This window comes from Podarcis filfolensis, assembly GCF_964270895.1.
Source record: "Podarcis filfolensis genome assembly, chromosome: 15".
NCBI lineage: Eukaryota > Metazoa > Chordata > Lepidosauria > Squamata > Lacertidae > Podarcis > Podarcis filfolensis.
Window position 1 is genome coordinate 23,893,291 of NC_139618.1, and position 27,161 is coordinate 23,920,451.

Consider the following 27,161-nt stretch of genomic DNA (forward strand, 5'->3'; position numbering starts at 1 on the left):
CTGGGACAGAGACAGGGGCAAAGGGTTCGCCATACCTGGCGGCATCCAAATCACCCTCCTTTTCTGCATATGCATTCTGTTGCTCTGTGTTCAGCTTCCCAGGCTTTGGGAAGGAGCCATGAGGGTTCTCAGACGCTGCCAGAAGCTTCCTGGGCTTTGAGAAGGAGGTGCCAGGCTCTGATTTTGCTGTACGTGTGCGGTGCCGGTACTGTGAACCAGCACATACTGCCAGGGAAAAATATCAGTGGTGATAATGCCACTCCCGACATACGGAGGGGGGGTTGCGGGCTCACGCCCCATTCACACCCTCGCGGGGCTGGCTGCAGCCCTGCGGGACTTGGGGAATCCCGGGGTCATTAAGATTCATCATTCACTGCGCCAGCCAATCGGCTGGCGGCGGGGGCGGTACTTGTAAGGGGCATTTAAGGTCGGGGCAGCCCACGCTCGCCCCTTTCTTTTCTTTCAGCAGCTGTGGCTCGTGTGGCGGTTAGGCATTGGCAGGGGTATTATTATGCAAATGAGTTGGGGGGGAGGAACGCCATCACCTCCCCCAAATGTTGAAGGGTAGTTCGTTAAAGGACTCTGGGGGGCGTCGCCTCGTCCGAAACCTATGGAGGCTAGGGCCTAAAGCGCGCTCCCGAGCGGTAACCCCTCGGGGAGCGCCTAGGGATGTGCATCTCGGGGGCTCCCCCTGTTGGTGCTTAACCCTTCCCAGTTATACCGGTTAGTCTGATAGGGCCAATGCCTAAAGCCAATACCGCTCTTACCTGTAATCAATAAAGTTGTGGCCATTTTTCACCCATTAACCTAAATTCTGGTGTCCTGTGTCTTTATTTATTCCATCTGTGGGAGGGGGCGGGAATTGCCACGCAACTCTGGGTTTGCTTGCATGCAGTGGGTGAAATGACTCTGAATGGTTCCTCCTAGCTGCAGCTTGCAAGCATTGCACTCAGGCAGGGGGGCCGCCTTGCAGCCAAGACACAGGGCAGAATGCTTTCAGCTTCTCGGAAAAGCAGGGCCCCTGCAGGCCAGCTCACAGCCTTTGAGGCTGTGGCAATGTAGGAGCTTCTGGAGCTCAGGCTGGGAGCTTTCAGGTTTGTGTGTGGCTGCCTTGTATGGTGAGCCATTGAACTGCAAGCTGTGCACCTACATTGTCAGTATAATATCCTCAGGCTCTAGACTGACCAGGCCAGCCATTGGACCTGACAGGAGAGAGGCTAAAAGGAGGCTCCTGTTTCCCCGTTCACCCCAATTCTTGCTTGAGTGAGTAGGGCCACATTCACACCATCCATTTAAAGTGTTATGGTACCTGGACATGTGAGAAACACCATTGATTGGATAAACTCCCTCTATGTTTTCAATACATTTATGTGCAGTGGTACCTTGGCTGTCGAACGGCTTGGCTCCCGAACAAATTGGCTCCTGAACACCACAAACCCGGAAGTAAGTGTTCCGGTTTGCGAATGTTTTTTGGAAACCGAATGTCTGACATGGCTTCCGTAGTGTCTGATTGAGTGCAGGAAGCTCCTGCAGCCAATCAGAAGGCACACCTTGGTTTTCAAATGGTTCCAGGAGTTGAACAGACTCCCGGAATGGATTAAATTCGAAAACCAAGGTACCACTGTATTTTTATTCCTGTGTGTTACTCTTGTAAGTTGCTCCACAACATTTTCAGAAGCAGTTCATACATTCAGTACAGCTAGGTAAAGGTAAAGGTGTAAAGGGACCCCTGACTATTAGGTCCAGTCGTGGCTAACTCTGGGGTTGCAGTGCTCATCTCACTTTATTGGCCAAGGGAGCCAGCATACAGCTTCCGGGTCATGTGGCCAGCTTGACTAAGCTGCTTCTGGCGAACCAGAGCAGCACACAAAAATACCGTTTACCTTCCCGCTGGAGCGGTACCTATTTATCTACCTGCACTTTGACGTGCTTTCGAACTGCTAGGTTGGCAGGAGCAGGGACCGAGCAATGGGACCTCACCCTGTCACAGGGATTCAAACCACCGACCTTCTGATCGGCAAGTCCCAGTACAGCTAGCTCTACCCGATTTGTTCTGCAGTACTCTTAACTATTGCAATGCGGTTCTTAGTGGTTTAAACCTATCCTGGATTGCAGATTGATGCTCAAATGAAAAAGAATCATGGGTGAAAATTTGCAAAAGTGACTCAGACTGAAACAAGACAGATCATCCATTCTAATGGGATGCAGGACCAAAGAGCTCAGCTGCCTAATCCTTTTTTAATATTTGCTTTATTATCTTCTACAACATTGGTGGGGGACCTGGTACCCTCCAGATAATGTTGGACTACAATTCCCATCACCCCTTACCATTGGCCATTCTAGCCAGGACTCGTAGCAGCTGAAGTCCAATATCTCTGGACAGGCTCATTAAGCTACTAGAACTGAATTTCAAATATTCTTTGTAGGAAAACAAGACCGTACATATTCAAAGCCTATGGTGAATCAGCTGCACACATACACCCTCCCTCATAGTTCTGACTCCAGGAACATAATTTTCATATCAGTGCTAATTATATTAATTATTCTCCACAGTAGAAAACTCATTAAGCTGGAATTTTTGGTTCATTAACTCAAATCTAAAGTGGTGTTAGCTCCTTCACTGGTGCACTGGGGGTGGGATGCATCAATTCTGCCATGGGAAGAGGACCATTAAGGGTGCACAGGTATTTAGATGCTGAACTCGGGAGAAGGGCTTCCAGCAAGTGAAGACCTCAAGGCAGATCTTCACCTTGTTGGCAGGAAATCAAAGGCAGCAGGAGCCAGGAGCCACATAGAAACATGCCAAACAGACCTAACTTGCCAGGCCATCCAGTTTCTGAGGACCAGTTTATGCACTCAGCCAAATCTCGTAGTAAAGCTGCATCAGGCATCTTGTGCTGACAGGGAAAGTGGCCATGTCAGTGACCTCTTAATGTGTCTGGCTATTGGGCAGAAACCATTTGCCACTCACAAGGCTACCTTGGCACCGCCCAGATTTTGACAGCATTCCTAATTACAGTAATTAGGGAGTCAAACAGAACGATGGTAAACAGGAGGCCAGGAACCATTAGAGTCCCATGCAAGATTAAGCAGATGATGAGACTTGCAGATGAGCTGCCTCCAGCTTTGAATTGTGGAGACCTGAGATGACAAGGGGCCTCTTTCACGATGAGTGGCGTCACCTCTCTCGTGGCTTTTGCACTACAGACCTTGTCATACAGATATATCTGGGCTGCTGCTAGACTGAAAATGGAGGAAGGCACCCGGCCTGCTTCCACATCCCTCACAGCTTCTCCATCTCAAAGAGGATCGCTCTTCATGGTTTGAAAACTGCTGGGAACAGGAACCATTTGTTAGGTGGCTAAATTCTACATAGCCCTTTTTACAGCTTCCCCCAGATGTTACGAGAGGAATGCACCCACTGGAGAAGTTTCATTCTGTGGCACCGATTCCTGAGGGCATCTATCTGCTAATTTGCAAATGCGGTGGTTCTCCACCTCAGTTCATTTGATATAAGCACACTGTCGATTTGAGAAAAAGGCCCTGGATGATTTCAGAAGAGGCCCACTTCTATGGTTTGCATTTGGTTACACTGCATTATGGACTTTGTAGTCTTAAGTCTTTCGCACATACCAGCTGGGTCAGCCTAAAACACTTTGAACAGCAAATTATGCCTTCCCACAGTTATAGTGCATAGTAGCCCTGAACATGCACAAAGCTGGCACTAAAGGAAGGATAGAGGACCAGCAACCCTTGTGATGATGCTGCACTACGATTCCCATCGTCTCTGACCATCAGCCATGTTGGCTGAGGGTGATGGGAAGTGCTGTCCAACAACATCTAGAGGGCTGCAGGTTCCCCACCCCTGCTTTTAAGCTATCATTTTCTTTCCGATCAGTAAGTAGACCGGAGATTATTTACATTACAGTGGTACCTCCAGTTACGAACTTAATGCGTTCCAGAAGTCTGTTCTTACACCAAAAACATTCTTAAACTGAGTCGTGCTCTCCCCAATGAGGCTTCCCACCATCAGTGCCCTTCCACCAGTTGACTTCTGTTCGTCTTCTGGGGCAAAGTGCGCTAGCTGGAACACCTGCTTCTGGTTTTCCGGAGTGCGTTGCGAATCGTTCGTTAAGAGGATTGTTCTTAGACCGAGGTACCACTGTACTATGCTGCCGGCCACATATCCCAAAGACACAGGCCACCAAAGGCAAACAAGTGATCAAGAGGTTGGAGTGACTCCCCCATGAAGAAAGCTTGCAACATTTAGAACTTCTTAGTTTAGAGAAGAGGCAAGAGGTGACATGGCAGACATATATAAAATTATGTGTGGCATGGATAAAGTAAGTGTTTATCTCTCCCTTATTTTGCTAGGACCCATGGACATCCGATAAAGCTGAATGTTGGAAGGTTCAGGACAGATAAAAGAAAGGACTACTTCTCACAGCTCATAGTTAACCTGTGGAACTCACTTCCACAGGAGGCAGTGATGGCCACCTACGTGGATGACTTCAAAAAAGGATTAGGTAAATTCAAGGAGAAGAGGGCTACCAATAGCTCTTAGCTATGATGGCTAAACTCCGCCTCTGTGGTCAGAGGCAGTAATGCTTCTGAATGCCAGTTGCTGGAAACCACAAGAAGGTAGAATGCTCTTGTATTTAGACCCTTTTTTGTGGGTTTTCCATAGGCATCTGGTCAGCCACTGTAAGAACAAGATGCTGGACTTCATGGGCCACTGGCCTGATCCAGCAGGCTCTTCTTGTGTTCTTATGAGTCCAGAGCTGAATATGTCACAGTGTTGTAGGGAGTGGTCTAAACCACTGAGCTTCTTGGGCCTGCTGATCAGAAGGTTGGCAGTTCGAATCCCCGTGATGGTGGTGAGCTCCCATTGCTCTGTCCCAGCTTCTGCCAACCTAGCAGTTTGAAAGCACATCAGTGCAAGTGGATAAATAGGTACCGCTGCAGCGGGAAGGTAAATGGCGTTTCCTTGCACTCTGGCTTCCGTCACAGTGTTTTGTTGCACCAGAAGCGGTTTAATCATGCTGGCCACAGGACCCGGAAAGCTGGACAAACGCCGGCTCCCTCAGCCTGAAAGTGAGATGAGTGCCGCACCCCACAGTCGCCTTTGACTGGACTTAACTGGGTCCTTTACCTTTACCTTATCTCAGTGTATCTTGGGGGTTGTGCATGCTTCCCCCTGCTTTTTTTGTGTGTGTGCTTGATTTACCCATGAAGAATTACTTCCACAATCTCATGTATCCATGTTGAGGAAACTGAGGGGCAATGACCAGGCAGAGGAGTTGCCACCACTGTGGCCCTGTGTGCAGGGAAAAGCTTAGCACAGCTAACAATGTCCCTGGGCCACACAAAGCCTCGTTTCATGCATTCCAAGGCCTTCTGAACACAACACCCTCCTCACGTTGCCTGGAACCTACTAACTGCTTCCAGTGTTGGAAGACTCTCGCTTGATGTCAGTTCTCTTCACACACAAGAACCTTGCACCTGGGCTAGAAAAGGACATGTACAATGCTACTGAAAAGCAGGTGTTGAAGCTCTGTGTTTAGGCAATGTTACAAGAGTGGGTGAGAAGAGCAATAGCTTCTCCCCTGTTGGCAGAATCCCACTGGTGGCCCTGGTGGGGAGCCACAGCTGGAATCACAGCTAATGAATGAGCAAACAAATGTTCTGCATTGCCTTTCCAAAGAGATCACAAATGCCCAACTGAGCATGCCCCTAAGATCTATTTCACTCCACAGTGCACCTTCTTTTTCAAATTCCACCCCCAGCACTGTGATTCAGCCGGTAATTAGTCTGTTCTGTGTCCCTTGCTCCTCCCCTGCCCACACAATTACAGTTTGTTTTTCGGACATCCTGTGGACTGAATCCTTCCAAAGGATGCCTGATATTCCTCCAACAGAAGGGGATTTAGGGGAGTGCGACCAGCTTGGTTGCACTGGGCACAGACCCTTGGGGGTGCCACAAGGGGCATGGGCATGGCTGGGGGAAGGAGGGCAGCTGTGCCCCCCCATAATTCAAGTAAATAAATAGAAATACTTAACTACAAGTAGAAATTGTAGAAAGATTTTGACAGATTTTCCTGAGCACTTGGGGTCAAAAGAAAGTAATTGAAAAGAACTGCTGTTGAGACATTTCATTCTGAATCTGCAAGACAGAGCCAGACAGAGAATGATGACAGGTGGGTGTCGTGCGCTGTCCCGCCCCCCAACATAAATCCTGGCTACACCCATGCCAAAGGGTGCCACAATTCTGGTGTACAATGGAAGGCAAGAGGGTGTGTGTGTGAATTTTGGTGTTGAACATGGTGCTGCTGAAATTTGAGACCCCACGGTCTGCCACTGCTTCCAAACTTGCTGATGTTCTCGATCTGAATGTGCTCTAATTGCTTGCTATCTTTCCAGGCCCAGAGATGGTCCCTGCTACTAGTCTGGCTCTTCTCCAGTTCTGGAAATTGAAAAGCAAAACAAACAAAAGGAAATAAATGATTGTTAAGCTTTTGTTAATTTCCACCCCTTGTTTTCTCGTCAATACTTCCAGCTAGCCTGGCTCAGTCTTTTCACGCTCAAAAGAGCACACATTTTTTTGCTTTGCAGGATGATTGTTACCAAAAGACAGGAGATCTTTCAGCTGAGTAGGAGACCACCTGCTGTGCCCACAAAAGGTCCCAAGTTCAAGCCCCAGCATCTACCATTAGATGAATCAAAGGGCAGCTGATATGAAATACCTCTGCCCCTGAACATGTACAGAGTGCCTTTGACTTTACCCTGAATACCTACCCCAACACAGAGGAGCCATCCATTAGCACTTGATCTGCATGCAGAAAGTCCCTGGGTCTCCAGTGAAAAATATCAGGTGAAGAATCATTCTCTGTCTGAGCTGCTGCCGATCAGAGTAGGCATCACTGAACATAATGGCAAATTGTGTTCCTTCTGTCCATGTAAGAGCCGGAGGTTTCTAGCACACACTCCTGTCCATCCTCCATTCAGTCATGGGAAAGGCATGTCGTCTGAACACACAATATAAAGAGCTATTATGAAAAACAAGGCACTTAAATAGTACACTTTATTTGCAGGGTATACATTTTCCAGCCAGGCAAAGAATGAGAAAGACGCAGAGTAGAGCTGGTTGCCTAGGGAGAGGTTATTTGATCCAGGGGCCATAGAAATACCCGGAGGACCACATTCACCCCCTGGTCCTGATACACCCCACCCCTGATTTAAAGGGAATTTTGACTATGCAATGAAATATCACCTTGTTCTGCATTTACACTGTTCCTGTTTGCTCTAGTAATTATCCTTTTAACTTGCTTTTCCTTAGTTTTATAGATCTGCCCCAGTTTATTTATATCCCTCCATCCATAATGATTCTGGTCGCATTACTCACGGCAAAACACCAGGAAATGTTCCGTTTCCCAATTTACGGTCGCAATTATGATATCTGACGGAAACAAATGCAGCTGCCTTCCATTTGAAGCCATATTTTGATCACAATAATTAAGAGAAAGAGAGAGCAACTTCGTGGCATGGCATGTGTTAGATGAATTAATGTAATGTTATGGCTGTATTAAAGGAGGGGGGTAGAGAGAGAGCATATACAAAAAAATAATAATGTCTGAGATCAACAATGGGAACAAAGAAATGCATCATTTTAACCCCTTTGGGCCTCTTCTGAAATCTGCTGTTTTCATGCAAAGCCGCTATGCTGTTATAGTAACAGTTAAACTGCCCTATTGAGTCTAATATCTGTTCCACCCTCTTTCCATTTATGCTTCTTCCCCCCCCCCTCCGAGTCTCTTTCCACAAAATTGCTAGTTATGGAAATGTTTGTGTGCAAACAAGAATGAAGGGTTTCTGTGTGTTTTGTCACTTCATATTTCAGCCTGCCTGTCTGAATGAGCAGGGACAGCTGAAACCCAGATGATGATATTATAATCATCCTTCCAATTGCATCTTCTAAACCTGATAACAAATTGTGTCTTCTCTCTCTCTCTGTCTCTCTGTCTCTCCCCCTTCCCTCTTTATCTCTGCAAGGAAGAGCGTGTGCAGGGCGGTTTTGTATTAATGATGACAAAGGCGTCTTTGTGGGAGCTGGCACTTCTAGGAACAATCGCGAGGAACAATCACAGACCTTTCATGAATGGTGGGGATCATTCAATTAGTTTTAATTTGTTGGTGGAATGACAGAAGGCTAAAAATTTTGACTTGCTTGTCTTTGCTGCAAAGCAATGACAGGCAAAAGCCTGTGCTCTGGGCTTTGTTGTGCTCGCCACCGTGAAGTTCCTCACTGGTTTATGAGCTGCTTTTTCTCAATACCCCATGAAGCAATGTCTCAAGAATCCTCCATCTTTCCACAAAGGGACTGGCTAATTCAATTCATTCATTCAGAGTTAACTTAATGCTAAACTGTCAGTCCCAGGAACTGGAAGTCTTGGATTGATCAAAAGTGTCACGCCGAGGGGAATAGCAACTCAGGCATTTCTCTTACTCACAACTTTACTAGATTTTGGGGCCCACTGTGGAATTCAGATTTTTATTCATAGGTAATTGTGTTCCAAGACTGTGGGAAGCTTACCAGAATCTACATTTTTTTTCCTTGGTACTTTTATTCAGCAAATACTCTCTTGTCGTTTTTTAAAAATGATATTCTTGTGATCTCATGTGGAACAACTAGCTAAAAACTTCCTAAACCACAGAGGTATGTGGGCAAAATTTCCATGCATGGAAATGCTGAGGAAATGTAACTGAACTGAGACATTGCTAATATCAGAAGGTGTTAGGGGAGCAGTAGGACCTCTGTTGGGGGACATACTTTGTCCACTTTTGTACTCAGCTCTCACTTGTGGCTCCTAGAAGCTGTCAGCATGTGACAGCAGCCACACCCTGGGAATGGCTTTGACTGGCCGGCTAAACCAAGTGAGGGTAGCTGATGGGTCTCAAACCTTCAGTGAATTAGGAGCTTCCCCTGCATGCAAAGACAGGCTCTCGCGGACAAGACTAACAGTGGGTTCAACAGTCAAGGAGGAGGTTTCTGCACATGCTGGGTAGAGGGAAGTGAGGGGCAAATGGGGCTCATCAACCTGGGAAGATAGCCCGTCTAGGAGAAAGAAGGAAAACTCTGATCCTAAACTTCCATTGCCTTCTGGAGAAAAAGGCTACTGAGTAAACCCTACACAAATCCAGTGTGGAGTTACAAAGACAGTTGGGGGGAATCTTGTATGCATCCTCCTGACAATTCCTGCAGCCAAGCTGGTGCCAAACGTATTGTTCTGCTTTCCTTTGGACCACATGAGCAAGGCTGAGAGAGGGGTCTTGTCATCTGGGCAATCCAAGACCTCCATACACACTGCCCAGGCTTGCACCCCAGGGAGATCACTTGGTGCTGCTATTGCAGAGGTTTAACTCCACCCCTGGAAGTGTACTCCACTATCTCTTGAGATGGATGGATGCCAAGATTCAGGACAGATGAAAGAAAGGACTTTTACACACAGTGCAAACTATTGACCACAAGGGGCAGTAGCAACCATCAGCTTAAAAAGGTAAAGGTAAAGGGACCCCTGGCCATTAGGTCCAGTCATGTCCGACTCTGGAGCTGTGGCGCTCATCTCACTTTATTGGCCGAGGGTGCCGGCGTACAGCTTCCGGGTCATGTGGCCAGCATGACTAAGCCGTTGCTGGAGAACCAGAGCAGTGCACAGAAATGCCGTTTACCTTCCCGCCAGAGTGGTACCTATTTATCTACTTGCACTTTGACGTGCTTTCGAACTGCTAGGTTGGCAGGAGCAGAGACCGAGCAACGGGATCTCACCCCATTGTGGGGACTCGAACCGCTGACCTTCTGATCGGCAAGTCCTAGGCTCTGTGGTTTAACACACAGTGCCACCTGCGTCCCATAACAACACAGGATAGGCAATGCTAATCTTTTTCAACCCATGTCCACATTTGGAATTTTGTGTGAAAGACATGGGTCTTTCCTCTGTCCCCTGTGATAAGCCTCCCCTCCCCAGAGAACCTGAAAAAAGAGAAAGTGGGTGCACAGCCACTCACTTTGCATCTACAAGTGATCTCTCAATCTCTCTCTCTCTCTAGTGTGTGTGGACCAGCTCCAGTAGAATTAATCTGAGTATTGAAAAGTGCATAGATATGAAAGACAAAGTGGGAAAGAGTGTCACTCTTGGCACTTCCTCCTCTGCACACTTTTGAAGGGAGAAAAAGAAATAGCAGTGAAGGACCTCCTTCAATTCAAGCATTTCTTCCCAGGCATCTTGCATATCCCTAGATGATGGAGTACACGCTTTATGCAACTTCAGGACGCCATCCTAATGGTAAACATACATTTCCATTGGAAGAACATGCTACATGTATCTGTTCTCAGACCCAGCTCACCAAACATCCATATTTGTTCTGTAAACCAGGGATGGAGAATGTTTGGCCCTCCAGATTTTGTTGGCCTCCCATATGCCATCACCTCCAGCCAGAACTGCCAAAGATCAGGGATGCTATAGTCCATCAATGAATGGTCAGGGGTCATAGATACCCAATCCCTAGTGTAAACACTCTTGCTCACCCTGTCTCTCTCCCTATCTCTCTCTCTGTCACACACAAACATTGTCCACCAATAGCATCAAATCCAGCTCAGACCTCTTCACTCATATAGTTTTGATTCCAAGACCAATTCCCTCCCCCTCCTTTTTTCTTTTTTACTATCCCACCTCATCTGTAGGAAATTTAAGTGTCATGAGCTCAGAGATGGAACTACTTGACTTGATGGATAGAAACGACTTGACTGAAATGAGCAGTGGGCATATTTTCAAGGGAAGCAAAGACTCTATTGATTCAAATGGGAATATTTTAGTCACCAGAGGCAGAAAGAGAGTGCTATGGAAACCCAGACAAATCAAACCGAGAGTTTTCAGATGCTGCCACTGTTTGCTTTATAGGCAAAAAGAAAAGTCCTGCCGCCCTGGGTGCCTTAATAGTTATCTCATCCATCCTCCCACTGTGTCAATAGAGTCCTGAGATGCTTTCTCAGTGTTTACTGCCCAGATTGCTCTGGCTGCCATTGCATCTATCATGACTCCCACATTCTTCACTTAGTCCCTGTGCTCTAGCTTCATTTCTTCATTATAAATATTATAAGTGGGAGGATGGAAAAAGGTGCAGGGAGAGTTTGAGCCACTTCTGTCTGCATGTCATCCTGTCCCCATCAGTCTAGCCTCCCAATTTATATGACTGGAATGCCTCTGTGATCCTCTATCTTCTGCATGTTGCTGTTGTTTAGTCATTTAGTCGTGTCCGACTCTTCATGACCCCATGGACCAAAGCACACCAGGCACTCCTGTCTTCCACTGCCTCCCGCAGTTTGGTCAAACTCATGCTGGTAGCTTCGAGAACACTATCCAACCATGTCGTCCTCTGCCGTCCCCTTCTCCTTGTGCCCTCCATCTTTCTCAACATCAGGGTCTTTTCCAGGGAGTCTTCTCTTCTCATGAGGTGGCCAAAGTTTTGGAGCCTCAGCTTCATGATCTGTCCTTCCAGTGAGCACTCAGAGCTGATTTCCTTCTGAATGGATAGGTTTGATATTCTTGCAGTCCATGGGACTCTCAAGAGTCTCCTTCAGCACCATAATTCAAAAGCATCAATTCTTCAGTGATCAGCCTTCTTTATGGTCCAGCTCTCACTTCCATACATCACTACTGGGAAAACCATAGCTTTAACTATACGGATCTTTTTTGGCAAGGTGATGTCTCTGCTTTTTAAGATGCTGTCTAGCTTTGTCATTGCTTTCCTCCCAAGAAGCAGGCGTCTCTTAATTTCATGACTGCTGTCACCATCTGCAGTGATCATGGAGCCCAAGAAAGTAAAATCTCTCACTGCCTCCATTTCTTCCCCTTCTATTTGCCAGGAGGTGATGGGACCAGTGGCCATGATCTTCATTTTTTTCATGTTGAGCTTCAGACCATATTTTGCACTCTCCTCTTTCACCCTCATTAAAACGTTTTTTAATTCTTCCTCACTTTCTGCCATCAAGGTTGTGTCATCTGCATATCTGAGGCTGTTGACGTTTCTTCCAGCAATCTTAATTCCAGCTAGGGATTCATCCAGCCCAGCCTTTCGCATGATGAATTCTGCATATAAGTTAAATAACCAGGGAGACAATATACAGCCTTGTCGTACTCCTTTCCCAATTTTGAACCAATCAGTTGTTCCATATCCAGTTCTAACTGTAGCTTCTTGTCCCACATAGAGATTTCTCAGGAGACAGATGAGGTGATCAGGCACTCCCATTTCTTTAAGAACTTGCCATAGTTTGCTGTGGTCAACACAGTCAAAGGCTTTTGCATAGTCAATGAAGCAGAAGTAGATGTCTTTCTGGAAGTCTCTAGCTTTCTCCATTATCCAGCACTTGTTTGCAATTTGGTCTCTGGTTCATCTTCTGCATAGCCATTTCTAATATGTCAATTTATTTCTATCAATCCAAACCCAACTATCTTCCATCTGTCTAGTATTTCTGCAGTGAACATGCTCATCTCTTGCTTGGGGGGATGTGTCTGTACCTTTTCCCTGTTCTGCCCACACCCTTGTTTATCCAGTTTTGGCCCCTGGTTCAGATTTGGAATGGTGAGGCCCTCTCTGCTACTTTGGTGAGTCAACTCTTGACGTATTGGATTTCCTGGGCCACGAGTACCAGCTCTAGCTAGTAACAGTCACTTAATTAAATCCTCCAGATCTAGTTGCAAAGGAGGGGAGTAAAATGTCTTTGCCTGGTTTGTATTGGTTTGCTGGGATTTGTGTCTTCTTTCTACCAGGATAACAGCGGGTTATGAAGAGCTGTCCATCAGCACCAGTCAGAATTCTCTGATTAAAAAACAAAAGCTGAGGTGGGAGCTGTCTATCAGCACCATATTTTGAGCAGTAATGGTTTCCACTTCCACCCATCCTTAAGGAGAAAGAGAGAACACAAGTGACTAGATCTGACACAAGTACACAATGTTCCCATTACATATCTAGCACAGATAGAAAGATAGACCAGCAATAAATCCAAGTCAGTAAAAAGAACAACCAATTAAATCTTATCAAAATGAGCAACAACGACTTCAGATAAACTCACAGGCCACAGGCCTGTCTAAATAATAATAAAAAAGCACTTTTTACTTGCTGACAGATATGGCAGGAATGAGGAACTGGATCTGACCGGTAGACCAGATCCTGACCTCCAACAAGCCTTGTAAACCATTTTGACAAGTGGGCAGTCTGATGTTGCCGTGGCATCAGTTGAGACATTTTTCTTCGCTTGTGTGATTTGGTTTCAAACTGCACGGGCACATGCACAGGTGATTTCAAGTGTTGGTGATAAGCTGATTGGTGGCACCTATAAATAGCTCAATTCCTTTTCTCAGGTGGTTTGAAATAAAACTATACAGGCAAAGGCACAGGGTTTGTTGATGATGTGTTAGTATTCATTCATTCATTTCCTGCCTTCCCCCTAGAACCAGGACTGGAGGTGGCTCACAAAAATTAAAGCTTGTCTAGGCCTAGTTAGGTTCATAGGTTGAAAGTTGCCCACCCCTGAGATAGAGAGATAGGAAGAGCTTCCTTGGATAATTGCTCCAGTTGTTTCAATACTTTGTCCAGGCTACTGAGAAGCACATAAGATAATTGTTGAGTGGAGAGAAGTCCCTTTCTCAAACATCTCAACTTTCTCTCAGGTCTGCACGGGAGTTGAAAATTCTTCAGGTAACCTACCCCCAAATTGTTTAAGGCTTCATAAGCCAAAACTAGCACTTTGAACTGTGACCCAAAACCAACCAGTAGCCAATGAACATTGGCTAAAACATTGCCTCATCCGTATATATTTAATTTCTTCTAATTCACCCGTTGGAACTCCATTACATTATATATCATAGAGGCACTATCTTTGTGGTCTCTTGAGGGACTGTTGAAGACTTTCCTCTTCCAACCAGCCTTTTAAGTGGATATATTTATCCCAGTCTTTATCTTCATTGGCCTAGGAACTGTCTTTCTAAATGCTTTCATTGTTGTTGTTTCCATTGTGAAATTGTTTGGAGATGTTTTATGGAAAGTGATTTGTGAACGAAATAAAGAAATGCAGAAAGTTCTGAGCCAGCTGGAGTTTCAGAATCGTCTTCAAAGGCAAACCCATGTAGAGTAATCCAATGCATAGTCTTATGTATGTCCATGTTTGTTTTTGCAGGGATATCTGCAGCAACCCTTTAGCATGACACTTCCAGAGGCCCCTTGCATTTCCTAATGACTATCAAAGTTGAGTGTGCTTTGATGTCATCTGTGAGCACATTAAATCTGCACAACTTACCATCCTTAGAATCTTGACTTTTATTTTATTTATAAAAAATGGTTTCCAACCCTAAATACTTGCAGGGAGGAATTTTAATCCACACAGATAATGCCAGATGATTCAATAACAATTTTACTGAATGGTAGGGTCGCCATATGTCCTCTTTTTTCAGGACACGTCCTCATTTTCATAGGTATATAAAAATGAGAGTCATCATGGTGATCCATAGTTAAAACTAGAAGTCAGCAAATGTGTCCCTTTTTTTGCTCTTCAAAATATGGGAACCCCACTGAATGATCTCACTTATTTGCTTTCTGTATTTTTCCTTTCCCCTCCCCAACACCTTTATTCTGAGGTCCAGCGCCAAGGGCCTTCTGGCGGTTCCCTCACTGCGAGAAGCCAAGTTACAGGGAACTAGGCAGAGGGCCTTCTCGGCCGTGGCGCCGACCCTGTGAAACACCCTCTCATCAGATGTCAAGGAAATAAACAACTACCTGACTTTTAGAAGACATCTGAAGGCAGCCTTGTTTAGGGAAGTTTTTAATGACTGATGTTTTAATGTATTTTTAATCTTCTGATGGAAGCTGCTCAGAGTGGCTGGGGAAACCCAGCCAGATGGGAGGGGTAGAAATTTATTATTATTATTATTATTATTATTATTAGCTGATCTACTCACTTTGCTAGAGCTTTAATTTATTCTCTTTTTAAAAAATCAATGAAGAGGTTCAGTGGAACCCCCAAAATGTAAGTCTGAAAGGAAAGCAGCTGAATATTTTACCTGCATGAAAAATGGAGGGTCTTAAAGACAACTTTGTGAGCCATCTGAAATCACTCATAGTTACTAACCACTCTTCAGCAGACATCAGCTCTTAAAACCCCTGATAGGGTCCTTCCAATATAGATAGATTAATACCAAGGATGGGTGTTGTTTCTTCCTCCTCCTCCTCCTCTTCTTCTTCTTCTTCTTCTTCTTCTTCTTCTTCTTCTTCTTCTTGTAAATCTGCACTGGCAACTTCCCCCCCTTGCATGAGCAAAATAAAAACAGTGACTACACCCCCCCCCCCAAGATAATAAAGCCCTCCATACAATGGAAAATTACCACAATGTTTGAATATCACATCAGATTAGGTGGAGAAGAGCAAGCTGACATTAAAATAAATTAGCCAATCATATCCCCCCCCCACAATTTTCCTTCCCATTTCTTCTAGCGTCTGCATTTTGATAACTCATCTGAACACAGATTTTCCAACACAAGGAGGGGTAATTTTCTATGCAGTTCATGTTCTGACAGCAAGGCAAAGGGTTGTTTTTTTTTCCTTTTTAAACCACTCACAAATACCTCCAGCAAAAGAAGCCGAGGAGGAGACAATCTAGTTTGAAAGAGAATGAGAGATAAAGATGATTGACTCCTCTGATGGCTTCTCCATCATGATGACACCTCATTTGAGCTGGTCAATGCAAACTGATTGTTAATCTCCGCCATGTGAGGTCAACCTGGTTTAAGAGGACCACACTGCAGATGCTCTGCTCTGCCCATCATTGCTCCAAATCAGCAACCATAATCTCTCCCAGATCAGAACTTGTTTCCCATTATCTACTTGGTGTTGGCCGATGATATATGAAGCAATTTCAGCCCCGACAGTTGTGTTGGGTGCGTGCTCACAGGCTAGCCTGTGAAATCTATATACTTCCGTTTTTCCTCTCCCCCCCCCTTTTAGCTAGGAGCAATATTTTTTAAGCTAAAAGGAGTTTTCAAAGAGGAGATGCCATAACTCATCTTTATAGTCCTGCACAATCCGTTCATTTAGACACTGAATTTCCTCTCCATTATGCCACCATCTGAATGCATTAATCTGCTCATTGAGTAGTGGCTGCTTGATGGGGTTGTTGGAAGGAGCAAAGCGAAGGTTGAGGATTATTTGTTTCCATGTTGTCATTCAGCAAGTCTCTAAAAGTATTTAACCCTGTCCATAAACCCGGAGAGCCTGAAGAATCCAACCACATTTGGTGTGCAGCGGCAAAAGGGAGAGTCAGAGGCAGGCAGACCCAATTTAAAGATGGAGTACCTGGTCTCTACTCCAAAATCCGTGCAGTAATCTGCCGGAGTTGGAGCCAGAGGTAGGACTTGGACAGGAGCCTATTGCAAACCAAGCAGAAGGTACTGCTCCATTGATGAGCACAGGCAGATGGTCAAGTCCATAGCATTTATGCACTAAGCTTCATTGTGCCTCTACATCACAGGGGATGATTGTCAGGGTGGAGTTATAGGCAGCTGTCAGAATGCAACCAGGAGCCAAGAATTGTGCAGAACCTTTTCCATCCTAAGGACCACATCCTATTCCAGAAGCAAAAAAATGGGTGGAGCAATTGATATAAATTTTACCTTTGCATGGTAGGTGTGATGGGATGGTGAGCTGCTTGTGCGTAAAATCCTGATCCCTCAGAGTTTGGCTAAGTTCCCAAACCTCTGTCTGTGATGGAGCTCCTTAAGCATGGCTCCATCAATCGCTCGTTGAATCGGACAGTGGGCGTTTACGGAACTTCTTCCAGCATAAAAGCTCCTTAACGGAAACGCGTCTTCTGGACTCTTGGCGTGACAGTTTCCGCCGAGGAGTGGGTGTCCCTACGGGAGGTCCTGAAACCTCTCCACTGTTCTCGCTTGAAGTATCTCTGAGCCCTCCCTCCGACTCACTTTCCCTTGTAACTCCACTTCTCCCCCTGCTGGTCCCCTCCTCCGCTGAGTGGTCTCTCTCACCCTCCATGAGCCCTTTCACCTCCTTCGTCTCAGATGACAGTTCCCTGACATCCACCTCCCCTCTAGGGCCCCCTTCACCCCCTTCCCTCCCCTCCTCTGCGGGAGGCGAGGGAGCAAAACCCCTGAAGGAACCTCCCTCATCTTCCGAAGTTTCGAACACTTCCCTCCACCTTTTGCTGTTCCCGGTTTCCAAGTACTCCTCCTCCTCGGAGTCTGTACCCCCTTCCAACTCCGATTCCCTGAATCCCTCCAGTTCCTCCTCATCGTCGGTGGTGCCAAAGTACTCCCTCCGGAACCTCGCTACTGTCTGAGGTTTCCTGGGGAACCTTTGGTGGAACGTTTCGATCAAGACCTCGTCATGGACCTCCTCTGCCTTCACCCAGGTGTTTTCCGACTCCGGTTCCCCTTCCCACGCGACCAAATACTCCACCTGATTACCCTTCCACCTGGAGTCGATGATTTCCGCCACATAGTTGCGGCTTTCCCTTTCTTCTATGGCTGGCCCCCGTGTGGACACCCCTTCACCTTCCCCCCTGTATGGTGACAGTAATGACCTGTGGAATACTGGGTGCAGTTTCATGTGGTTCGGTAACCGGAGTCTGAAAGCCACTGGGTTGACCTGTTGGATGACCTCAAATGGTCCCAATCTTTTGGGTCTCAATTTCTTGCAACTCCCCTTGAACGGCAACCCTTGGGTTGATAGCCAGACCCGACTCCCCACCCTAATTGTTTCACCTTCACTTCTGCTCTTGTCTGCCTGCCTCTTATATTCTTCTTTGGCCCTTTCTAAGTTGTGTTGGAGTTGACGATGGATCGCTTCCATTTCTTCTACAAAAAGTTCAGCGGCCGGAACACTCCATCTCTCTCCTCCTTCCCCTGGAAACGCCCTGGGGTGGCACCCATAATTAGCCAAAAAGGGGCTCATCCCTGTGGACACATTCTCTGCATTATTGTAAGCAAATTCCGCTAGTGCCAACTTTTCGACCCAATCGTTTTCTCTGTCATTGACATAACACCTCAGGTATTGTTGAAGGATACCGTTTGCCCTCTCCGCCTGCCCATTGGTCTCAGGGTGCCTGGCAGTCGAAAAGTTGACCTCTACGTGCAACAAGCTCATAAGCTTCCTCCAGAATCTGGACGTGAACTGTTTCCCTCTGTCGGAAACCAGCCTCAAGGGGGCGCCATGCAGCCTAAAAATATGTTCTACAAACAATTTTGCTGTCTCTTCCGCCGTGACTGCATGTGAGCAAGCTACAAAGTGACCCATCTTAGTTAACTGGTCTACTACGACTAGTATGGCGGTTTTCCCCTGGGATTTGGGCAGATCAGTCATAAAATCTATCGACACCGCCTCCCACGGTCGTTCTGGTGTGGGTAACGGTTCTAATAACCCCGCTGGTGCCCGCCTTTCTCCTTTGGCTCTCTGGCATTGGTCACACCTTCTCACATACTCCCGTACATCCTCCCTCACCTTGGGCCACCAAAACTCCCTGGTCACCAACCACATGGTCTTGTGTTGCCCAAAATGCCCCGCTGTGGGATTGTCGTGCAGCTGTTTGAGTACTCTCCCCCTCAATTCCCCTTCGGGTATATATAGCGCCCCTTTGTAATACAATGCCCCGTTTCTTTCTTCAAAACCTCCGGGGTCTTCTCCCTCTCTCCTTAAACCTCTGAGCTTCTCCTGGGCGTACTCATCATTTACCGTTCCCTCTACCAGTTCTCTTTGCCCCACCCAGGCCGCACCACACACCCAGTGGTCCTCTGGGATAATATGTCTCTCTTCTGGCGCTCCCTCCCCCTCCAAATATTCAGGTTTGCGAGAGAGAGCGTCCGCTCTGATGTTTTCTGGACCTGGCACATAGCAGATTTCAAAATGGAATTTGGAGAACTCCTGGGCCCATCTCACTTGTCGTTGGTTGAGCACTCGTGCCATTCTCCAATACTCCAAATTCTTGTGGTCCGTACACACTTGCACCTTATGCTGTGCGCCAATTAGTAAGTGTCTCCATCTCCGGAACGCTTCGTGAATGGCGAGTAGTTCTCGGTCATATACCGTGTAATTCCTCTCGGATTTGTTCAGCTTACGCGAAAAGAAGGCACACGGTCTCCATTCCGACTTATTGCTCCCTGGCTGAAGCAGCACCGCCCCCACCGCCCGGTCTGAGGCATCAGTTTCCACTCTCATGGGTTTTTGTAAATCCACATGCAGGAGCTGTTCTTCCGAAGCGAATGCCTTTTTCAATTCCTCAAAAGCGTGCTCCGCCTCCGCCGTCCAAACGAATTTCTTCTTGCTGCTTAGACAGTCCGTGATGGGAGCCGTTAAGTGGGCAAAGTTCTTGATGAATTTACGGTAAAAGTTCCCAAACCCTAAGAACCTTTGCACATCTTTTTTCGTTTTCGGTGTCTTCCATTCCAGCACCGCCTGTACCTTGCCTGGATCCATGGCTAATCCCTTGTCTGATAAGCGGTACCCCAGGAATTCCACCTCCTTGGCGTGGAACTGACACTTCTCCAATTTCACCCACAACTGGTTTGCTTGCAGCTGGCTCAGCACTTCCCTGACATCCTTTACATGCTGCTCCTCATTCTCTGAATATATCAGCACGTCATCGAGGAAGGCCACGCAATTCTTGTAGAGCAAAGGTCCCAGTACATGGTTCATGAGCGATTGAAAACAGGCGGAGCCTGCTTGTAATCCAAAGGGCATAACGAGATATTCGAAAGCCCCTAGGGGGGTGAACATCGTTGTCTTCCATTCATCCCCCTTCTTTATTCGTATCAGGTTGTACGCTCCTCTCAGGTCCAGTTTCGTGAATATCTTTCCCTTCCTCACCCTGGTCAAAATGTCATCAATCCTGGGCATGGGGAAAGTCACTGGTTCTGACACGGCATTTAGCCGCCGGTAGTCCACGATCAATCTCGGTTTATCCGTGTTTTTTTTGTCCACAAAAAACACTGGGCTGCCCCCCACCGCTCTGGACTCTCTGATGAAACCTCTCTTCAGGTTTTTGTCAATAAACTCCCTCAACTCCTGCATTTCCCTGTCTGACATGGCGTACAGCTTGCCCACGGGGAGCTGGGCCCCAGGGACCAGGTTAATTTGGCAGTCAAAGTCTCTATGCGGTGGTAGTTTATCTGCTTCCCTTTCGCTGAAGACCTTGCTCAGGTCAGCGTATTGTTTGGGCACCTTCCCTTTGTCCGCCACTTCCATCCCTGCTAGGGAGGCTTTTGCCCCTTCTGGCACCTTTCCCTCTTTGCAGTGTTCCAGGCAATGTGCTGACCCAAAGGAGACCACTCTCTGATGCCAGCCCACTAGCGGGTCATGCAACGCTAGCCAGCTCATTCCCAAAATGACTGGCGCCCCTCCCAGGGTGGCTACATTGAACGCTATCCTTTCAGTGTGCCTTGCCACCCTCATAACCATTGGGACGGTCTGTAGGCTAACTTCTCCCCCCAACAGCTCCCTCCCATCGATCGTGGTGACCTGCAGGGGGTTGCTTAAAGGGAGTGTCTGTATCTGGTGTTCAGCTGCAAACTCCTTGCTCATAAAATTACAGGAGCTGCCTGAGTCCAACAGCGCCTTGGTCTTTAGTGGGTATCCGTTTGCCAGCTCTAGCAGCACCTCTATTACTAGAGCTGGTCTTGGAGGTTCCGGAGTGGGCACTTTTACTGCTCCTTGGCCTGTCTGCAGTGCCCTGACAGTGGCAGACAGGCGTTGGCTTTTACTGGCTCCTGGACTTCCTCCTCCTTCCCCCCAACAGCTCCCGCCATCCCTTGCCATTCCTTTCTTTGCGGGCAGACTCTGGCAAAGTGACCTGGCTGCTGGCAGAGGTAACATTTCTTGGCGCTCTTTCCCTCCTTCTTCCTCCCTTCACTGGGATTTGAAACCGCGCGCGCGCGCTGTTCCAACTTCCATCGGCTCTCCGGGCGGGAAACTGGGTTCTGGAATCTCTGGAATGCGGAAATCCCTCCAACGCTCTCCTTTCCCCTCCCGCTTCTCCAAGGCTCTTGCCTCCTGGCGCGCTCCAATGGTCAGCACTGATTTGGTCAGCTGGTCCATAGACTCTGCCCTGGGCGCCCGGGAAAGTTCGTCTTTCACCGCCGAAGAAAGCCCCTCTTCAAAGAGCATTTGAATGGGTTCCGCCGATAGGTCCCACCCCAATTTATGTATCAACATTGTAAACTCAGTCCAGTACTCACGAACCGATCGGCTCCCCTGTTTGCAAGCCATCAATTGTCTGCGCACCAGTCCCTGTTCAATCTCGCTGGAAAACATCAAATCCATGGCGCGAAAAAACTTCCTCGCGTCCTTCAGCATGTCACTATTCCCTGCCATCAGGGGCCGGACCCAGTCTCTCGCCCCCCCTTCGAGATGGCCAATCACAAACGCCACTCGCGATGCCTCATCGGGAAAGTCGTTAAACTGCAGTTCGAGAGCATACTGCATCTCTGTCCTAAAGGCTTGGTAGTTCCTGGGGTCCCCCCCAAACTTCTGCACCATTCCTGGCATCTTTCTTGCTAGTGTAGCGCCTTTTGCCTTTTCTTCATCCTGCGCCCTCCTTTCTTCTAGCCTCGCCGTTTGCATTGCTAGCTGGAGTTCCAAAACTCTGTACCTTTCTTCCAGAGTTGGACCTTCTCCAGCTCCTGCTGCTCCTCCGGCTCCGGCTGGGTTGCTCATGATGCCTCTCTGCACAAGCTGCTTTCAGGGACTGTCCGATTGCTGTGATGGGATGGTGAGCTGCTTGTGCGTAAAATCCTGATCCCTCAGAGTTTGGCTAAGTTCCCAAACCTCTGTCTGTGATGGAGCTCCTTAAGCATGGCTCCATCAATCGCTCGTTGAATCGGACAGTGGGCGTTTACGGAACTTCTTCCAGCATAAAAGCTCCTTAACGGAAACGCGTCTTCTGGACTCTCGGCGTGACAGTTTCCGCCGAGGAGTGGGTGTCCCTACGGGAGGTCCTGAAACCTCTCCACTGTTCTCGCTTGAAGTATCTCTGAGCCCTCCCTCCGACTCACTTTCCCTTGTAACTCCACTTCTCCCCCTGCTGGTCCCCTCCTCCGCTGAGTGGTCTCTCTCACCCTCCATGAGCCCTTTCACCTCCTTCGTCTCAGATGACAGTTCCCTGACAGTAGGCTAGTTTCTATACCTTCACATACCCCTCTCTATTCTTCCTCCATGAAAGCAGAAGACATTATTAGGATGCAGTTCAGCCACGCAAAACACATGGAGTGCAAAGCAAAGTCGGTAAGAGCTGTGGCCTTAGGACAGTTCCAAGGGCCAGATAAAGAGACCTGGAGGGCCACATGTTGCCCCTGGGCCTCAGGTGCTTTTATCCCTACCCCACTTCTATTCTAGTGGAGATCAAGACAACTGACGATTCCAAGGAGCAGACCAGAACACAACAGAGCCAAGAAGCTTTGTTGATGCCCAGTCAGAGTCTTGGCCTAAACAGGAAGCCTCTTCTTGTCTGAAGGACTCAAAGGACAGCCAGGATCACTGGCACCAACTCCAAGGGGCGCTGGGGGCCCGGGCACCCACAATTTGTGGGTGGATAGGTGCCCAACCTCCTCCCCCTGCTCTGGCTACCCAAAAGTTACCAAGGTTTCTACACATATATGTGCATCTTTCCACCCAGGTGAGTAAGAGACATCAACATAGTTTCAATGACACATTCCAGTCAGGAAAAAGCACTTGAGGAGGGTGTGGAGCAAGGCAGATCAGGATTATAGCCTGGAGAGAATGAGATTCTTTCATGAGGAATTCCAGGGGTCAAACTTAGGGACATGGACATGGCTCAGTAATAGAGCATCTGCTTTGCAAGGTCCCAGGTGAATCCCTGGCATCTCCAGGTAGAAAGAAACCCCACAGGAAATCCTGGAGAAAGGCAGCCAGTCAGTATTGTCAATACTAAATTTGATGGGACAATGATCTGACTCAGTGTAAAATAGCTTCCTATGGGTTAAACCACAGAGCCTAGGGCTTGCTGATCAGAAGGTCGGCGGTTTGAATCCCCGCAACAGGGTGAGCTCCCGTTGCTCAGTCTCTGCTCCTGCCAACCTAGCAGTTCGAAAGCACATCAAAGTGCAAGTAGATAAATAGGTACGGCTCCGGCAGGAAGGTAAACAGCATTTCCATGTGCTGCTCTGGTTCACCAGAAGCGGCTTAGTCATGCTGGCCACATGACCCGGAAACTGTAGGCCGGCTCCCTCAGCCAGTAAAGCGAGATGAGCACTGCAACCCCAGAGTCAGTCACGACTGGACCTAATGGTCAGGGGTCCCTTTACCTTTACCTATGGCTTTAAGTCTTTAGGGAAAAGCTATAGTTCAGTGCTGGAGCATCTTCTATGCCTGCAGAAGTTCCCAAGCTCAATCTCCAATGGCATCTCAGAGCTAGGAAAGACCCCTACTTGAAATCCTGGAGAGTGGCTGCTAGTCAGTGTGGACAATACTGGGCTAGATGGACCAAAGGACTGATTCAGTATAAGGCAACTGCCTACATTACTAGGTTGTGTGTGCAAAGCATACGATTTATCACTGAGCCACGGCCCTTCTTCAACCATTTGGGATGGTGCTGTGTTTTCTCTTTTAATGCATGCTGCATATGACAGTGTGCTTTCCCTCCTCTGACTCTTTTCACAGCAACCAAAGCAAAACAAATACATTTGCATCCTTCTGGTGGTTGTACTGATTGCTCACAGGAAAAATAATGAAACGTATTTTTTTTTTCTAAAGAGAGAAAGAGAGAGAGAGAGTTGTTCCCATCCAAAGGGTCTTAAAAATTAAACAAAGCTATGGCAGGCTTCCTCGCCCCCAAACAGCATTTTTGTCTTTGGTGTTGATTTTCCACTGTAGCTCTTTCTCTTGTAAATACGACGGCACTGCCTTAGTGCTGTGTAAATGTCACGTTGAATAGCAAATTTATACAAAAAATTTGGAAATAGATAGCAGGATGTAAAACAGGATTACAAGCCCGTAATACAATGAGAAGAGATTAAACATTCAGGGAAGAGATCAAAGTAAATTTAGGGAGCAAATGAAACGTTTCCAGATGGGAAGTTTGCTTTTAAAAGGGGGAAGTGTATGTCAAGATCAGGTGGTGGTATTTGCAGGACAAGACATCAAACACAGGGGAGAAGGCAGGGAAATGAACAGCCTGGCATGATATCTGGTATTTATTCAACAAAATAGCCATCTGATGTCAGGCTTCTGGACAATGATCAGGAAAGGGTTATTTACCTCCTGTATCATCTGGGCTGAGAGTCAGGCATCCTTCCCCAACCTTATGTCCTCTAGATGCCTTGGACTGCAACTCCTGTCATCCCTCACAATTGCCCATACTGTCTGGGGCTGATGGGCAGTGCTGGATTAAACACTGTGGAGCAAGAGTCCTGTCTAAGATCCCACTGATGGTTGTAGTAAAATGATGCTCACCTGAAATATAAGGTGAGCAATGCACTTACTGCCACCACACGCCCCAAGTTTTTCTCCAACTCAGATTTTTAATACGGGAGGGAGAAGATTCTCCTCCACCTACTTACCAGCTTGCCTCCAACATGAACTAACCTGTGGCTCTCCAGATGTAGTCAGACTCCAGCCAGCTTAGTCAGGGGTGATGGAGTAGTAGTGATGGAGTGATGGAGTATTAATCAAAAACATCCAGAGGTCACAAGGTTGGGAAAAGCTGTTTTGGGAAACAGTCCCAAAAACAATAGGAGAGGAATGTTGATCAGGTTCATGTGGGTCAAGATGAAAACACCCAACTTGAAGACCAAGGGAGAAATGCATCTATTGGATATTTTTGAAAGTGATTTGTCTGTCTACCTGCTGTCTATAGGTTTGGCTGCCTGTTGACACATCACCACCAAATTCAAAACAATGGTTCACAATGTGGGGGTGGGGTTTTAAAAATTAATGTTGGGCCACCGAATGCCATTTGAATCAAGATGGCGGACCAAATATGAATTTGGTACGAGTTTGCCCATTTTTTGGATAGGTTCGGCCACCTCTCAAGAAATTGTTGCCAAACTCAGCGCATGGATTTCCGAGATGGGGGGAAGCAGTTTTTATCAGTATGCAGATGCTGGGTGCCTTTTTGATTCAAGATAGTGGACCAAAATGTGACTTTAGCATGAATTCCCCTGATTTTGGACATGATGAGTCCAAACTCATTATCCAGTTAAAAATCACAAATTGGGAGGTTTCTAAAAATTCACACGCACACACACACACACACACACACACACACAACCACAACCACAGTTTGACCAAAGTCCTTGGAGGATTTTTTTTTTTTTATCAAGCACAGCTCCAGACTGAAATAATTATTATTCTAATTACACAGAAAAGGGCTCGGAGGATAGCGCCATGGGTCTGTGCTTTCCTCAGTCTGATGCTCCCTCTGCCTGCCACATCCAGCCTCATGATCTAAGATGATGGATGGGGTCCCCACAGAAGCAATGGGATGAAGCCCAGAAACAAAACCCCTTTGCCAATGTTCTTAATTAGATTCGGTGTCCTTACGGCCACCCCGATTCCACTGACATGTCTCCCCAGCTGAATTAGAATCCACAGCAGATAAAACAAGCAAGCCAAGATCAATTTTAATTTGTTCAAAGCGCGGTGCATTTTGTCTCACCTGACACAGGTTCTTCGGGAAGCCATCCTTTAATGTCATGAGGAACCTGAGGGCCAATTTGCAGGATCAATACCTGAGAGACCATTAACGTGTCAGGTTACCGCATCATAGAGGTCTGTGTGACATCACTGGCTGCTCTGGTAATAGAAGGGTCGACCGATCCTTATACCCACAAGAGTTTAATCGTATAGTAAACATTCCCCCCTATGCTCAGAACATTCATGGTTGGCAACCCATTTTAACAGGGATGATATTTGCAAGGTTTGGCACCATCAGCCACACACCCTGGAGAAGATAAAGAAAATGAAATAGAAGATTCCAGGCCAAAGGTCTCTGTAATAAATCAAAAAGTTTTCAAATGGTGGGAAAAGACTACTAGGGATGGAACTAAATCAGGGTGGGGAAACGCTTTTCAGCCTGGAGGCCCCATTCTCTCGTGGGAAGCAGATGCCAGTGGTGTGTGAAGGGGCATGGAAAAAGTGCGCAAAACAAAGCATGCAACTCTTTACTCTATGCAATATGCTGCATTTCACCCACACAAAGTTAGAGGTTCCAACACAAACCCCTCATAAGAACGATCCATCTTGAATCAGACCATTGGTCCACCTTGAACAGTCTTATCAATACCTGCATAATAGCTCAGTTGGTAGAGCACGAGACTCTTAACCTCTGGGCCGTGGGTTTGAGCCCCGCATTGGGCAAAGGATTCCTGCATTGCAGGGATTGGACTAGATGACCCGTGGGGTCCCTTCCAAATCTACAATTCTGTGATTCTTTACTGAGAGGCAGCAGCAGCACTCCAGTGTTTCAGCCAGAGGCCCCTCCCAGCCCAACCTGGAGATGCCAAGGATACAACCAGGGATCTTTGGCATGCAAAGCATATGCTCTATGACTGGGCTATTGTCCTTCATCTAAAAAGGGGGGTAAGGTTCTAGTCCTCATGCTGCTGGGTAAAGGGCTGAATTAAATAGGAACATAGGAAGCTGCCTTATGCTGACCCTACAAAACAGCTGTTTGTATAGGCTGGGGAGAGCGATTTTGATGGGGAGGAATTTGTACAGGGAGAGACATCCCCATGCAATCATCTCCCCATGTTAATCAGGTTCCCCAGGAAGCAGTGTGATTGTAAGGGGGAGGAAGGTACTCAGGGGAAAGTCACCCCCAACCACCTTTGTACCCATCTCAACTCTCCAAACAACTGTTTGGTGAGTTTGGAAGAGTGCAGTGTCTCCCTGCTGGGGTAGAATAGCATCTGTCCTCCTCTTTCCCAGCTGGAGAAATGTTTGAAAATGAAGATCCCACTGGCTGCTGCTGACATAGTAGAATTTCCATGGAATAGTAGGGTTGGAAGGGACAACAATGGTCATCTAGTCCAACCCCCTGCAATGCAGGAATCTTTTTGCCCAACATGGGGCTCAAACGCACACGCCCAAGATGAA

At 47.1% G+C, this 27,161-nt stretch overlaps 2 long non-coding RNA genes across 3 annotated transcripts; one reads left to right on the top strand and one right to left on the bottom strand.

The window, feature by feature from the left end:
* Positions 1-6,208: 6,208 nt before the first annotated feature.
* Positions 6,209-25,805, bottom strand: LOC310750772. 2 transcript variants are annotated; one of them, XR_014542258.1, is made up of 4 exons: positions 25,723-25,771; positions 24,324-24,459; positions 6,795-7,024; positions 6,209-6,462 (listed from the first exon to the last, which is right to left on the bottom strand). It is a non-coding gene; the product is annotated as an uncharacterized lncRNA (long non-coding RNA). The 2 variants fall into 2 exon arrangements; XR_014542257.1 differs by lacking the exon at positions 24,324-24,459 and having other exon boundaries at positions 25,723-25,805.
* LOC310750780 lies at positions 24,330-26,081 on the top strand. The gene is made up of 2 exons (XR_014542266.1): positions 24,330-24,530; positions 25,732-26,081. It is a non-coding gene; the product is annotated as an uncharacterized lncRNA (long non-coding RNA).
* Positions 26,082-27,161: the final 1,080 nt, after the last annotated feature.